Source organism: Nematostella vectensis, chromosome 8 (genome assembly GCF_932526225.1).
Source record: "Nematostella vectensis chromosome 8, jaNemVect1.1, whole genome shotgun sequence".
Lineage (NCBI taxonomy): Eukaryota > Metazoa > Cnidaria > Anthozoa > Actiniaria > Edwardsiidae > Nematostella > Nematostella vectensis.
The window spans coordinates 12,387,602-12,401,950 of record NC_064041.1 but is presented as its reverse complement, the minus strand read 5'-3'; the positions used below and the strand labels follow the sequence as shown (position 1 = coordinate 12,401,950).

General features: G+C 47.5%; 23 non-coding genes across 23 annotated transcripts; 15 read left to right on the top strand and 8 right to left on the bottom strand.

Annotated features, from left to right (window-relative positions):
- Positions 1-763: 763 nt before the first annotated feature.
- On the bottom strand, positions 764-882 carry LOC125571032. The gene has a single exon (XR_007313343.1). It is a non-coding gene; the product is annotated as a 5S ribosomal RNA (ribosomal RNA).
- A 257-nt stretch (positions 883-1,139) lies between these two features.
- LOC125570755 lies at positions 1,140-1,332 on the top strand. Its single transcript, XR_007313080.1, has one exon. It is a non-coding gene; the product is annotated as a U2 spliceosomal RNA (small nuclear RNA).
- A 193-nt stretch (positions 1,333-1,525) lies between these two features.
- LOC125570429 lies at positions 1,526-1,691 on the top strand. Its single transcript, XR_007312756.1, has one exon. It is a non-coding gene; the product is annotated as a U1 spliceosomal RNA (small nuclear RNA).
- A 773-nt stretch (positions 1,692-2,464) lies between these two features.
- Positions 2,465-2,583, bottom strand: LOC125571031. Its single transcript, XR_007313342.1, has one exon. It is a non-coding gene; the product is annotated as a 5S ribosomal RNA (ribosomal RNA).
- Positions 2,584-2,840: 257 nt separating this feature from the next.
- LOC125570754 lies at positions 2,841-3,033 on the top strand. Its single transcript, XR_007313079.1, has one exon. It is a non-coding gene; the product is annotated as a U2 spliceosomal RNA (small nuclear RNA).
- Positions 3,034-3,226: 193 nt separating this feature from the next.
- LOC125570428 lies at positions 3,227-3,392 on the top strand. The gene has a single exon (XR_007312755.1). It is a non-coding gene; the product is annotated as a U1 spliceosomal RNA (small nuclear RNA).
- A 773-nt stretch (positions 3,393-4,165) lies between these two features.
- On the bottom strand, positions 4,166-4,284 carry LOC125571029. Its single transcript, XR_007313340.1, has one exon. It is a non-coding gene; the product is annotated as a 5S ribosomal RNA (ribosomal RNA).
- A 257-nt stretch (positions 4,285-4,541) lies between these two features.
- LOC125570753 lies at positions 4,542-4,734 on the top strand. Its single transcript, XR_007313078.1, has one exon. It is a non-coding gene; the product is annotated as a U2 spliceosomal RNA (small nuclear RNA).
- A 193-nt stretch (positions 4,735-4,927) lies between these two features.
- Positions 4,928-5,093, top strand: LOC125570427. Its single transcript, XR_007312754.1, has one exon. It is a non-coding gene; the product is annotated as a U1 spliceosomal RNA (small nuclear RNA).
- A 773-nt stretch (positions 5,094-5,866) lies between these two features.
- LOC125571028 lies at positions 5,867-5,985 on the bottom strand. Its single transcript, XR_007313339.1, has one exon. It is a non-coding gene; the product is annotated as a 5S ribosomal RNA (ribosomal RNA).
- A 257-nt stretch (positions 5,986-6,242) lies between these two features.
- Positions 6,243-6,435, top strand: LOC125570752. Its single transcript, XR_007313077.1, has one exon. It is a non-coding gene; the product is annotated as a U2 spliceosomal RNA (small nuclear RNA).
- A 193-nt stretch (positions 6,436-6,628) lies between these two features.
- On the top strand, positions 6,629-6,794 carry LOC125570426. Its single transcript, XR_007312753.1, has one exon. It is a non-coding gene; the product is annotated as a U1 spliceosomal RNA (small nuclear RNA).
- A 773-nt stretch (positions 6,795-7,567) lies between these two features.
- Positions 7,568-7,686, bottom strand: LOC125571027. Its single transcript, XR_007313338.1, has one exon. It is a non-coding gene; the product is annotated as a 5S ribosomal RNA (ribosomal RNA).
- A 257-nt stretch (positions 7,687-7,943) lies between these two features.
- Positions 7,944-8,136, top strand: LOC125570751. Its single transcript, XR_007313076.1, has one exon. It is a non-coding gene; the product is annotated as a U2 spliceosomal RNA (small nuclear RNA).
- Positions 8,137-8,329: 193 nt separating this feature from the next.
- Positions 8,330-8,495, top strand: LOC125570424. The gene has a single exon (XR_007312751.1). It is a non-coding gene; the product is annotated as a U1 spliceosomal RNA (small nuclear RNA).
- A 773-nt stretch (positions 8,496-9,268) lies between these two features.
- LOC125571026 lies at positions 9,269-9,387 on the bottom strand. Its single transcript, XR_007313337.1, has one exon. It is a non-coding gene; the product is annotated as a 5S ribosomal RNA (ribosomal RNA).
- A 257-nt stretch (positions 9,388-9,644) lies between these two features.
- On the top strand, positions 9,645-9,837 carry LOC125570750. The gene has a single exon (XR_007313075.1). It is a non-coding gene; the product is annotated as a U2 spliceosomal RNA (small nuclear RNA).
- A 193-nt stretch (positions 9,838-10,030) lies between these two features.
- On the top strand, positions 10,031-10,196 carry LOC125570458. Its single transcript, XR_007312785.1, has one exon. It is a non-coding gene; the product is annotated as a U1 spliceosomal RNA (small nuclear RNA).
- A 773-nt stretch (positions 10,197-10,969) lies between these two features.
- LOC125571025 lies at positions 10,970-11,088 on the bottom strand. Its single transcript, XR_007313336.1, has one exon. It is a non-coding gene; the product is annotated as a 5S ribosomal RNA (ribosomal RNA).
- A 257-nt stretch (positions 11,089-11,345) lies between these two features.
- On the top strand, positions 11,346-11,538 carry LOC125570779. Its single transcript, XR_007313104.1, has one exon. It is a non-coding gene; the product is annotated as a U2 spliceosomal RNA (small nuclear RNA).
- Positions 11,539-11,731: 193 nt separating this feature from the next.
- LOC125570423 lies at positions 11,732-11,897 on the top strand. The gene has a single exon (XR_007312750.1). It is a non-coding gene; the product is annotated as a U1 spliceosomal RNA (small nuclear RNA).
- Positions 11,898-12,670: 773 nt separating this feature from the next.
- LOC125571024 lies at positions 12,671-12,789 on the bottom strand. Its single transcript, XR_007313335.1, has one exon. It is a non-coding gene; the product is annotated as a 5S ribosomal RNA (ribosomal RNA).
- Positions 12,790-13,046: 257 nt separating this feature from the next.
- LOC125570819 lies at positions 13,047-13,241 on the top strand. The gene has a single exon (XR_007313131.1). It is a non-coding gene; the product is annotated as a U2 spliceosomal RNA (small nuclear RNA).
- Positions 13,242-14,349: the final 1,108 nt, after the last annotated feature.

Sequence of the window (14,349 nt, the reverse complement as noted above, 5' to 3'; positions counted from 1 at the left end):
ATCAAGTGTAATCACAACACAATCACAACGAGCGACTCGTGAAGCACGGACTTCACACCGCTTGTAATCAGTCAACTATTGTAAAAATTTTAACTTCTAATAGCGAACAAGTTGCTCTCACATTACCGTCATGGTGGGCAGAGGCTTTAGTCGTGTTTGGTCTGCATTCTAGCGGTGTTTTTGCGATGAAACGAGCGAAGGTGAGCTGTGTTTTGATCAGTTGTTGCTAACCGGCGATGAAAGTTCAGTGCGACTGTTTCGTCACTAAAATAGAACAGTGGAATACGCGCGCTGCTTTGCAACCTTCGCGCTTTATTCTAGTGAGTGAAAACATGATCTCGAAAAGCATTTATTTGGACAAGCTTTACGCTATGAATGGCATCTCAGCTTGTATGAGATGTGAGCTGAGTAATGTTCGTGTTCACTCGCGGTGTAAACGCGCGACCAATGCGATAATACTGCGCACTTTCTCTCATAGTATTTTACTGCATTGAGAGACATTTCCTATGCGAGTACTAACGCTCTTACAGGCTTTCACAATCCACTGATCTGATCGCTTGTAATATTATGACTCTACTTGAATCTGCTGAACGTTTGCGAACGTTTACGACCGCGATTTTGATTACAATACGGTCGCTGAGTATGCCTGAATTGTCTATAGATCGAGTTGAGAACGCATACAACTGAGGCATTTCTTTAGCTTAGACAATGATCAACCTGCACTAACTTTTTCTTTATAGTTTAGAAAAAAATGAAAAAGAAATGCCTACAGCACGCGGTATTCCCAGGCGGTCACCCATCCAAGTACTAACCGCGCCCAATCGAGCTTAACTTCGGTGATCGGACGAGAACCGGTGTTTTCTCGATGGTATGGCCGTAGACGAAAGATCTCGGTGATATTTTAGACTTTTATAGCGGTGCGGTGAGAACGTACGCACGCACTAGCGCGGTAAAAATGTCTCATTGCACTCGCAAAGACGGTGTATCAAGCGAATACTGCTCGTACGTGATAGCACTACGTTCATGACTGATCATCACATGTGATCTTAGGAGGCAGAAGGGCCTAAAACCGAGTCCGTCACCCACACGGCGGAGGCCTAGAATGATAAACGCTCCATGTAGTCCGAGCCATATTCTGCATCGCTTCTCGGCCTTTTGGCTAAGATCAAGTGTAGTATCTGTTCTTATCAGCTTAATATCTGATACGCTGCTCATTGAGTAGCTCATATATTAAACTGATTTTTGGAAACTGGCTGTGGAATAAGCGGCTTGCTGCGTCCCAGCCACGGGTTGTCTCGGTATTGCACTACCTCCGAGTACGGCCCCCTTCCCTTTCGGGAAGACACATTCAAGCAACACCTCGAGCATCATTTACGTGCTGTTCATGCGAGCTATAGCGGGAGGGATCAATAAGAGACAGGATCGTCATTAAGACGACGGGTCATAATCACCGCGATGCACCGTTCCCACATGGAGGATGAAATCAGCCGGGGACAGTCGGTGTACAGGGACGCCAAATAAACTCATACTTACCTGACGCGGGAGGTTTACCGTGATCACCAAGGCGGTCCTCTCAGGGTGAGGCCCTCTCATTGCACTTCGATTGGGTTGACCCCTGCGATTACCCCAAATGTGGGTAACTCGAGCGTATAATTTCTGGTAGTGGGGACCTGCGTTCGCGCTAGTCCCCGAACAATACGAATCAAGTGTAATCACAACACAATCACAACGAGCGACTCGTGAAGCACGGACTTCACACCGCTTGTAATCAGTCAACTATTGTAAACATTTTAACTTCTAATAGCGAACAAGTTGCTCTCACATTACCGTCATGGTGGGCAGAGGCTTTAGTCGTGTTTGGTCTGCATTCTAGCGGTGTTTTTGCGATGAAACGAGCGAAGGTGAGCTGTGTTTTGATCAGTTGTTGCTAACCGGCGATGAAAGTTCAGTGCGACTGTTTTGTCACTAAAATAGAACAGTGGAATACGCGCGCTGCTTTGCAACCTTCGCGCTTTATTCTAGTGAGTGAAAACATGATCTCGAAAAGCATTTATTTGGACAAGCTTTACGCTATGAATGGCATCTCAGCTTGTATGAGATGTGAGCTGAGTAATGTTCGTGTTCACTCGCGGTGTAAACGCGCGACCAATGCGATAATACTGCGCACTTTCTCTCATAGTATTTTACTGCATTGAGAGACATTTCCTATGCGAGTACTAACGCTCTTACAGGCTTTCACAATCCACTGATCTGATCGCTTGTAATATTATGACTCTACTTGAATCTGCTGAACGTTTGCGAACGTTTACGACCGCGATTTTGATTACAATACGGTCGCTGAGTATGCCTGAATTGTCTATAGATCGAGTTGAGAACGCATACAACTGAGGCATTTCTTTAGCTTAGACAATGATCAACCTGCACTAACTTTTTCTTTATAGTTTAGAAAAAAATGAAAAAGAAATGCCTACAGCACGCGGTATTCCCAGGCGGTCACCCATCCAAGTACTAACCGCGCCCAATCGAGCTTAACTTCGGTGATCGGACGAGAACCGGTGTTTTCTCGATGGTATGGCCGTAGACGAAAGATCTCGGTGATATTTTAGACTTTTATAGCGGTGCGGTGAGAACGTACGCACGCACTAGCGCGGTAAAAATGTCTCATTGCACTCGCAAAGACGGTGTATCAAGCGAATACTGCTCTTACGTGATAGCACTACGTTCATGACTGATCATCACATGTGATCTTAGGAGGCAGAAGGGCCTAAAACCGAGTCCGTCACCCACATGGCGGAGGCCTAGAATGATAAACGCTCCATGTAGTCCGAGCCATATTCTGCATCGCTTCTCGGCCTTTTGGCTAAGATCAAGTGTAGTATCTGTTCTTATCAGCTTAATATCTGATACGCTGCTCATTGAGTAGCTCATATATTAAACTGATTTTTGGAAACTGGCTGTGGAATAAGCGGCTTGCTGCGTCCCAGCCACGGGTTGTCTCGGTATTGCACTACCTCCGAGTACGGCCCCCTTCCCTTTCGGGAAGACACATTTAAGCAACACCTCGAGCATCATTTACGTGCTGTTCATGCGAGCTATAGCGGGAGGGATCAATAAGAGACAGGATCGTCATTAAGACGACGGGTCATAATCACCGCGATGCACCGTTCCCACATGGAGGATGAAATCAGCCGGGGACAGTCGGTGTACAGGGACGCCAAATAAACTCATACTTACCTGACGCGGGAGGTTTACCGTGATCACCAAGGCGGTCCTCTCAGGGTGAGGCCCTCTCATTGCACTTCGATTGGGTTGACCCCTGCGATTACCCCAAATGTGGGTAACTCGAGCGTATAATTTCTGGTAGTGGGGACCTGCGTTCGCGCTAGTCCCCGAACAATACGAATCAAGTGTAATCACAACACAATCACAACGAGCGACTCGTGAAGCACGGACTTCACACCGCTTGTAATCAGTCAACTATTGTAAAAATTTTAACTTCTAATAGCGAACAAGTTGCTCTCACATTACCGTCATGGTGGGCAGAGGCTTTAGTCGTGTTTGGTCTGCATTCTAGCGGTGTTTTTGCGATGAAACGAGCGAAGGTGAGCTGTGTTTTGATCAGTTGTTGCTAACCGGCGATGAAAGTTCAGTGCGACTGTTTCGTCACTAAAATAGAACAGTGGAATACGCGCGCTGCTTTGCAACCTTCGCGCTTTATTCTAGTGAGTGAAAACATGATCTCGAAAAGCATTTATTTGGACAAGCTTTACGCTATGAATGGCATCTCAGCTTGTATGAGATGTGAGCTGAGTAATGTTCGTGTTCACTCGCGGTGTAAACGCGCGACCAATGCGATAATACTGCGCACTTTCTCTCATAGTATTTTACTGCATTGAGAGACATTTCCTATGCGAGTACTAACGCTCTTACAGGCTTTCACAATCCACTGATCTGATCGCTTGTAATATTATGACTCTACTTGAATCTGCTGAACGTTTGCGAACGTTTACGACCGCGATTTTGATTACAATACGGTCGCTGAGTATGCCTGAATTGTCTATAGATCGAGTTGAGAACGCATACAACTGAGGCATTTCTTTAGCTTAGACAATGATCAACCTGCACTAACTTTTTCTTTATAGTTTAGAAAAAAATGAAAAAGAAATGCCTACAGCACGCGGTATTCCCAGGCGGTCACCCATCCAAGTACTAACCGCGCCCAATCGAGCTTAACTTCGGTGATCGGACGAGAACCGGTGTTTTCTCGATGGTATGGCCGTAGACGAAAGATCTCGGTGATATTTTAGACTTTTATAGCGGTGCGGTGAGAACGTACGCACGCACTAGCGCGGTAAAAATGTCTCATTGCACTCGCAAAGACGGTGTATCAAGCGAATACTGCTCGTACGTGATAGCACTACGTTCATGACTGATCATCACATGTGATCTTAGGAGGCAGAAGGGCCTAAAACCGAGTCCGTCACCCACACGGCGGAGGCCTAGAATGATAAACGCTCCATGTAGTCCGAGCCATATTCTGCATCGCTTCTCGGCCTTTTGGCTAAGATCAAGTGTAGTATCTGTTCTTATCAGCTTAATATCTGATACGCTGCTCATTGAGTAGCTCATATATTAAACTGATTTTTGGAAACTGGCTGTGGAATAAGCGGCTTGCTGCGTCCCAGCCACGGGTTGTCTCGGTATTGCACTACCTCCGAGTACGGCCCCCTTCCCTTTCGGGAAGACACATTCAAGCAACACCTCGAGCATCATTTACGTGCTGTTCATGCGAGCTATAGCGGGAGGGATCAATAAGAGACAGGATCGTCATTAAGACGACGGGTCATAATCACCGCGATGCACCGTTCCCACATGGAGGATGAAATCAGCCGGGGACAGTCGGTGTACAGGGACGCCAAATAAACTCATACTTACCTGACGCGGGAGGTTTACCGTGATCACCAAGGCGGTCCTCTCAGGGTGAGGCCCTCTCATTGCACTTCGATTGGGTTGACCCCTGCGATTACCCCAAATGTGGGTAACTCGAGCGTATAATTTCTGGTAGTGGGGACCTGCGTTCGCGCTAGTCCCCGAACAATACGAATCAAGTGTAATCACAACACAATCACAACGAGCGACTCGTGAAGCACGGACTTCACACCGCTTGTAATCAGTCAACTATTGTAAACATTTTAACTTCTAATAGCGAACAAGTTGCTCTCACATTACCGTCATGGTGGGCAGAGGCTTTAGTCGTGTTTGGTCTGCATTCTAGCGGTGTTTTTGCGATGAAACGAGCGAAGGTGAGCTGTGTTTTGATCAGTTGTTGCTAACCGGCGATGAAAGTTCAGTGCGACTGTTTCGTCACTAAAATAGAACAGTGGAATACGCGCGCTGCTTTGCAACCTTCGCGCTTTATTCTAGTGAGTGAAAACATGATCTCGAAAAGCATTTATTTGGACAAGCTTTACGCTATGAATGGCATCTCAGCTTGTATGAGATGTGAGCTGAGTAATGTTCGTGTTCACTCGCGGTGTAAACGCGCGACCAATGCGATAATACTGCGCACTTTCTCTCATAGTATTTTACTGCATTGAGAGACATTTCCTATGCGAGTACTAACGCTCTTACAGGCTTTCACAATCCACTGATCTGATCGCTTGTAATATTATGACTCTACTTGAATCTGCTGAACGTTTGCGAACGTTTACGACCGCGATTTTGATTACAATACGGTCGCTGAGTATGCCTGAATTGTCTATAGATCGAGTTGAGAACGCATACAACTGAGGCATTTCTTTAGCTTAGACAATGATCAACCTGCACTAACTTTTTCTTTATAGTTTAGAAAAAAATGAAAAAGAAATGCCTACAGCACGCGGTATTCCCAGGCGGTCACCCATCCAAGTACTAACCGCGCCCAATCGAGCTTAACTTCGGTGATCGGACGAGAACCGGTGTTTTCTCGATGGTATGGCCGTAGACGAAAGATCTCGGTGATATTTTAGACTTTTATAGCGGTGCGGTGAGAACGTACGCACGCACTAGCGCGGTAAAAATGTCTCATTGCACTCGCAAAGACGGTGTATCAAGCGAATACTGCTCGTACGTGATAGCACTACGTTCATGACTGATCATCACATGTGATCTTAGGAGGCAGAAGGGCCTAAAACCGAGTCCGTCACCCACATGGCGGAGGCCTAGAATGATAAACGCTCCATGTAGTCCGAGCCATATTCTGCATCGCTTCTCGGCCTTTTGGCTAAGATCAAGTGTAGTATCTGTTCTTATCAGCTTAATATCTGATACGCTGCTCATTGAGTAGCTCATATATTAAACTGATTTTTGGAAACTGGCTGTGGAATAAGCGGCTTGCTGCGTCCCAGCCACGGGTTGTCTCGGTATTGCACTACCTCCGAGTACGGCCCCCTTCCCTTTCGGGAAGACACATTTAAGCAACACCTCGAGCATCATTTACGTGCTGTTCATGCGAGCTATAGCGGGAGGGATCAATAAGAGACAGGATCGTCATTAAGACGACGGGTCATAATCACCGCGATGCACCGTTCCCACATGGAGGATGAAATCAGCCGGGGACAGTCGGTGTACAGGGACGCCAAATAAACTCATACTTACCTGACGCGGGAGGTTTACCGTGATCACCAAGGCGGTCCTCTCAGGGTGAGGCCCTCTCATTGCACTTCGATTGGGTTGACCCCTGCGATTACCCCAAATGTGGGTAACTCGAGCGTATAATTTCTGGTAGTGGGGACCTGCGTTCGCGCTAGTCCCCGAACAATACGAATCAAGTGTAATCACAACACAATCACAACGAGCGACTCGTGAAGCACGGACTTCACACCGCTTGTAATCAGTCAACTATTGTAAAAATTTTAACTTCTAATAGCGAACAAGTTGCTCTCACATTACCGTCATGGTGGGCAGAGGCTTTAGTCGTGTTTGGTCTGCATTCTAGCGGTGTTTTTGCGATGAAACGAGCGAAGGTGAGCTGTGTTTTGATCAGTTGTTGCTAACCGGCGATGAAAGTTCAGTGCGACTGTTTCGTCACTAAAATAGAACAGTGGAATACGCGCGCTGCTTTGCAACCTTCGCGCTTTATTCTAGTGAGTGAAAACATGATCTCGAAAAGCATTTATTTGGACAAGCTTTACGCTATGAATGGCATCTCAGCTTGTATGAGATGTGAGCTGAGTAATGTTCGTGTTCACTCGCGGTGTAAACGCGCGACCAATGCGATAATACTGCGCACTTTCTCTCATAGTATTTTACTGCATTGAGAGACATTTCCTATGCGAGTACTAACGCTCTTACAGGCTTTCACAATCCACTGATCTGATCGCTTGTAATATTATGACTCTACTTGAATCTGCTGAACGTTTGCGAACGTTTACGACCGCGATTTTGATTACAATACGGTCGCTGAGTATGCCTGAATTGTCTATAGATCGAGTTGAGAACGCATACAACTGAGGCATTTCTTTAGCTTAGACAATGATCAACCTGCACTAACTTTTTCTTTATAGTTTAGAAAAAAATGAAAAAGAAATGCCTACAGCACGCGGTATTCCCAGGCGGTCACCCATCCAAGTACTAACCGCGCCCAATCGAGCTTAACTTCGGTGATCGGACGAGAACCGGTGTTTTCTCGATGGTATGGCCGTAGACGAAAGATCTCGGTGATATTTTAGACTTTTATAGCGGTGCGGTGAGAACGTACGCACGCACTAGCGCGGTAAAAATGTCTCATTGCACTCGCAAAGACGGTGTATCAAGCGAATACTGCTCGTACGTGATAGCACTACGTTCATGACTGATCATCACATGTGATCTTAGGAGGCAGAAGGGCCTAAAACCGAGTCCGTCACCCACACGGCGGAGGCCTAGAATGATAAACGCTCCATGTAGTCCGAGCCATATTCTGCATCGCTTCTCGGCCTTTTGGCTAAGATCAAGTGTAGTATCTGTTCTTATCAGCTTAATATCTGATACGCTGCTCATTGAGTAGCTCATATATTAAACTGATTTTTGGAAACTGGCTGTGGAATAAGCGGCTTGCTGCGTCCCAGCCACGGGTTGTCTCGGTATTGCACTACCTCCGAGTACGGCCCCCTTCCCTTTCGGGAAGACACATTCAAGCAACACCTCGAGCATCATTTACGTGCTGTTCATGCGAGCTATAGCGGGAGGGATCAATAAGAGACAGGATCGTCATTAAGACGACGGGTCATAATCACCGCGATGCACCGTTCCCACATGGAGGATGAAATCAGCCGGGGACAGTCGGTGTACAGGGACGCCAAATAAACTCATACTTACCTGACGCGGGAGGTTTACCGTGATCACCAAGGCGGTCCTCTCAGGGTGAGGCCCTCTCATTGCACTTCGATTGGGTTGACCCCTGCGATTACCCCAAATGTGGGTAACTCGAGCGTATAATTTCTGGTAGTGGGGACCTGCGTTCGCGCTAGTCCCCGAACAATACGAATCAAGTGTAATCACAACACAATCACAACGAGCGACTCGTGAAGCACGGACTTCACACCGCTTGTAATCAGTCAACTATTGTAAACATTTTAACTTCTAATAGCGAACAAGTTGCTCTCACATTACCGTCATGGTGGGCAGAGGCTTTAGTCGTGTTTGGTCTGCATTCTAGCGGTGTTTTTGCGATGAAACGAGCGAAGGTGAGCTGTGTTTTGATCAGTTGTTGCTAACCGGCGATGAAAGTTCAGTGCGACTGTTTCGTCACTAAAATAGAACAGTGGAATACGCGCGCTGCTTTGCAACCTTCGCGCTTTATTCTAGTGAGTGAAAACATGATCTCGAAAAGCATTTATTTGGACAAGCTTTACGCTATGAATGGCATCTCAGCTTGTATGAGATGTGAGCTGAGTAATGTTCGTGTTCACTCGCGGTGTAAACGCGCGACCAATGCGATAATACTGCGCACTTTCTCTCATAGTATTTTACTGCATTGAGAGACATTTCCTATGCGAGTACTAACGCTCTTACAGGCTTTCACAATCCACTGATCTGATCGCTTGTAATATTATGACTCTACTTGAATCTGCTGAACGTTTGCGAACGTTTACGACCGCGATTTTGATTACAATACGGTCGCTGAGTATGCCTGAATTGTCTATAGATCGAGTTGAGAACGCATACAACTGAGGCATTTCTTTAGCTTAGACAATGATCAACCTGCACTAACTTTTTCTTTATAGTTTAGAAAAAAATGAAAAAGAAATGCCTACAGCACGCGGTATTCCCAGGCGGTCACCCATCCAAGTACTAACCGCGCCCAATCGAGCTTAACTTCGGTGATCGGACGAGAACCGGTGTTTTCTCGATGGTATGGCCGTAGACGAAAGATCTCGGTGATATTTTAGACTTTTATAGCGGTGCGGTGAGAACGTACGCACGCACTAGCGCGGTAAAAATGTCTCATTGCACTCGCAAAGACGGTGTATCAAGCGAATACTGCTCGTACGTGATAGCACTACGTTCATGACTGATCATCACATGTGATCTTAGGAGGCAGAAGGGCCTAAAACCGAGTCCGTCACCCACATGGCGGAGGCCTAGAATGATAAACGCTCCATGTAGTCCGAGCCATATTCTGCATCGCTTCTCGGCCTTTTGGCTAAGATCAAGTGTAGTATCTGTTCTTATCAGCTTAATATCTGATACGCTGCTCATTGAGTAGCTCATATATTAAACTGATTTTTGGAAACTGGCTGTGGAATAAGCGGCTTGCTGCGTCCCAGCCACGGGTTGTCTCGGTATTGCACTACCTCCGAGTACGGCCCCCTTCCCTTTCGGGAAGACACATTTAAGCAACACCTCGAGCATCATTTACGTGCTGTTCATTCGAGCTATAGCGGGAGGGATCAATAAGAGACAGGATCGTCATTAAGACGACGGGTCATAATCACCGCGATGCACCGTTCCCACATGGAGGATGAAATCAGCCGGGGACAGTCGGTGTACAGGGACGCCAAATAAACTCATACTTACCTGGCGCGGGGGGTTTACCGTGATCACCAAGGCGGTCCTCTCAGGGTGAGGCCCTCTCATTGCACTTCGATTGGGTTGACCCCTGCGATTACCCCAAATGTGGGTAACTCGAGCGTATAATTTCTGGTAGTGGGGACCTGCGTTCGCGCTAGTCCCCGAACAATACGAATCAAGTGTAATCACAACACAATCACAACGAGCGACTCGTGAAGCACGGACTTCACACCGCTTGTAATCAGTCAACTATTGTAAAAATTTTAACTTCTAATAGCGAACAAGTTGCTCTCACATTACCGTCATGGTGGGCAGAGGCTTTAGTCGTGTTTGGTCTGCATTCTAGCGGTGTTTTTGCGATGAAACGAGCGTAGGTGAGCTGTGTTTTGATCAGTTGTTGCTAACCGGCGATGAAAGTTCAGTGCGACTGTTTCGTCACTAAAATAGAACAGTGGAATACGCGCGCTGCTTTGCAACCTTCGCGCTTTATTCTAGTGAGTGAAAACATGATCTCGAAAAGCATTTATTTGGACAAGCTTTACGCTATGAATGGCATCTCAGCTTGTATGAGATGTGAGCTGAGTAATGTTCGTGTTCACTCGCGGTGTAAACGCGCGACCAATGCGATAATACTGCGCACTTTCTCTCATAGTATTTTACTGCATTGAGAGACATTTCCTATGCGAGTACTAACGCTCTTACAGGCTTTCACAATCCACTGATCTGATCGCTTGTAATATTATGACTCTACTTGAATCTGCTGAACGTTTGCGAACGTTTACGACCGCGATTTTGATTACAATACGGTCGCTGAGTATGCCTGAATTGTCTATAGATCGAGTTGAGAACGCATACAACTGAGGCATTTCTTTAGCTTAGACAATGATCAACCTGCACTAACTTTTTCTTTATAGTTTAGAAAAAAATGAAAAAGAAATGCCTACAGCACGCGGTATTCCCAGGCGGTCACCCATCCAAGTACTAACCGCGCCCAATCGAGCTTAACTTCGGTGATCGGACGAGAACCGGTGTTTTCTCGATGGTATGGCCGTAGACGAAAGATCTCGGTGATATTTTAGACTTTTATAGCGGTGCGGTGAGAACGTACGCACGCACTAGCGCGGTAAAAATGTCTCATTGCACTCGCAAAGACGGTGTATCAAGCGAATACTGCTCGTACGTGATAGCACTACGTTCATGACTGATCATCACATGTGATCTTAGGAGGCAGAAGGGCCTAAAACCGAGTCCGTCACCCACATGGCGGAGGCCTAGAATGATAAACGCTCCATGTAGTCCGAGCCATATTCTGCATCGCTTCTCGGCCTTTTGGCTAAGATCAAGTGTAGTATCTGTTCTTATCAGCTTAATATCTGATACGCTGCTCATTGAGTAGCTCATATATTAAACTGATTTTTGGAAACTGGCTGTGGAATAAGCGGCTTGCTGCGTCCCAGCCACGGGTTGTCTCGGTATTGCACTATCTCCGAGTACGGCCCCCTTCCCTTTCGGGAAGACACATTTAAGCAACACCTCGAGCATCATTTACGTGCTGTTCATGCGAGCTATAGCGGGAGGGATCAATAAGAGACAGGATCGTCATTAAGACGACGGGTCATAATCACCGCGATGCACCGTTCCCACATGGAGGATGAAATCAGCCGGGGACAGTCGGTGTACAGGGACGCCAAATAAACTCATACTTACCTGACGCGGGAGGTTTACCGTGATCACCAAGGCGGTCCTCTCAGGGTGAGGCCCTCTCATTGCACTTCGATTGGGTTGACCCCTGCGATTACCCCAAATGTGGGTAACTCGAGCGTATAATTTCTGGTAGTGGGGACCTGCGTTCGCGCTAGTCCCCGAACAATACGAATCAAGTGTAATCACAACACAATCACAACGAGCGACTCGTGAAGCACGGACTTCACACCGCTTGTAATCAGTCAACTATTGTAAAAATTTTAACTTCTAATAGCGAACAAGTTGCTCTCACATTACCGTCATGGTGGGCAGAGGCTTTAGTCGTGTTTGGTCTGCATTCTAGCGGTGTTTTTGCGATGAAACGAGCGAAGGTGAGCTGTGTTTTGATCAGTTGTTGCTAACCGGCGATGAAAGTTCAGTGCGACTGTTTCGTCACTAAAATAGAACAGTGGAATACGCGCGCTGCTTTGCAACCTTCGCGCTTTATTCTAGTGAGTGAAAACATGATCTCGAAAAGCATTTATTTGGACAAGCTTTACGCTATGAATGGCATCTCAGCTTGTATGAGATGTGAGCTGAGTAATGTTCGTGTTCACTCGCGGTGTAAACGCGCGACCAATGCGATAATACTGCGCACTTTCTCTCATAGTATTTTACTGCATTGATAGACATTTCCTATGCGAGTACTAACGCTCTTACAGGCTTTCACAATCCACTGATCTGATCGCTTGTAATATTATGACTCTACTTGAATCTGCTGAACGTTTGCGAACGTTTACGACCGCGATTTTGATTACAATACGGTCGCTGAGTATGCCTGAATTGTCTATAGATCGAGTTGAGAACGCATACAACTGAGGCATTTCTTTAGCTTAGACAATGATCAACCTGCACTAACTTTTTCTTTATAGTTTAGAAAAAAATGAAAAAGAAATGCCTACAGCACGCGGTATTCCCAGGCGGTCACCCATCCAAGTACTAACCGCGCCCAATCGAGCTTAACTTCGGTGATCGGACGAGAACCGGTGTTTTCTCGATGGTATGGCCGTAGACGAAAGATCTCGGTGATATTTTAGACTTTTATAGCGGTGCGGTGAGAACGTACGCACGCACTAGCGCGGTAAAAATGTCTCATTGCACTCGCAAAGACGGTGTATCAAGCGAATACTGCTCGTACGTGATAGCACTACGTTCATGACTGATCATCACATGTGATCTTAGGAGGCAGAAGGGCCTAAAACCGAGTCCGTCACCCACATGGCGGAGGCCTAGAATGATAAACGCTCCATGTAGTCCGAGCCATATTCTGCATCGCTTCTCGGCCTTTTGGCTAAGATCAAGTGTAGTATCTGTTCTTATCGACCGAAGACGAGTGTAAGCCTCGGGTTTGAAGGTTAGATAAGAATAGACGAGGGTCTTCTCGTATAAGCGCCCTCGGCGTGGGAAAACCCGGATTACGTAATCACGTAAACACGTGTTTCGTTCTCTGGGAATTTCCACGGTATAACGCTTGATCTAGAGAAACCTGCTAGCACCAGGGCTTAGCAGGACCGCGCCCACAGCTTGGGAACGCCTCTAGAACACGCCCTGACCACGCCCACCAAAATGGTTCCTCCAACAGAAAACGACATGGACACGCCCACGGACACGCCCACGGACACGCCCAAAGCCACGCCCACTGGAAAGACTATGTCTTACAGGGAGGCCGCTTTACAACAGCGAAAACCAACCGTCTTTCGGTCTTTCGCAGCCCTGCGGACAGTACGTCTGCGATACGACAGCACACCAGTCTCTGCGGCGGAGGTCCTGCGCGCCTTCCTGGGGACAGAAAGCGCCGACATTGTCGGCACCGCCCAGGTGGTCTCTGGCCTAGAGGTCACCTTCAAAACCGAGCAGTCAGCTGTTCTCGCTGCCTCTCGAGGCCTCGACGTCGGCGGCCGCCACTACCAACTCGCCCCAGTCTCCGTGCGCAGAACGGCAGTCTCCGTATTTGTGCCTGTTGAGTTCCCGGATGACACCTTCCGCGACTTGATGACCAGATACGGAGACCTACACTCTATTTCGCGGCTTCATCACAAAGAGCCCGACCTGGCTGCTTTCGAAAATGGATGCCGCCTTGTCCTGTACGACAAGTTACTCCGTGACCTGCCAGCCCGCCTAACAACAAACGGAGCCTCTCTGAGCTTCAAATATACTGGGCAACCTCAGAGTTGCCTAAGATGCTCAGAGATAGGCCACGGTGTGAAAGAATGCACCAAACCGCGCCGACGCCCTCATCGCCGTCGTCGAGAAGAACTCACCACCGAACAGGAGCGCATGCAGTGCGCGCAGGAGGAGGAGACACTCCCACCACTATCGCCGGATCTGCCGCTACCGACAGAGACGGCCTCTGACAGCGAAAAGGACCAGGACGAGGCAGCTGCCCCCGCAACAGCGCAAGAGCACACAATCTCCGCGGATTCCCTTATACCAACAGAGTCCTCCCCAAAGACCGGCACCGAGGAACCCTCCCCGAAGACCGGAGAGAAAAGACCACCCGGTCTTCACTTAACGGACTCTCCCCCGCGAAAGGAAAGTCGAGCTGGAAGTCGAGCTGAAAACGAGCGGGCTTTC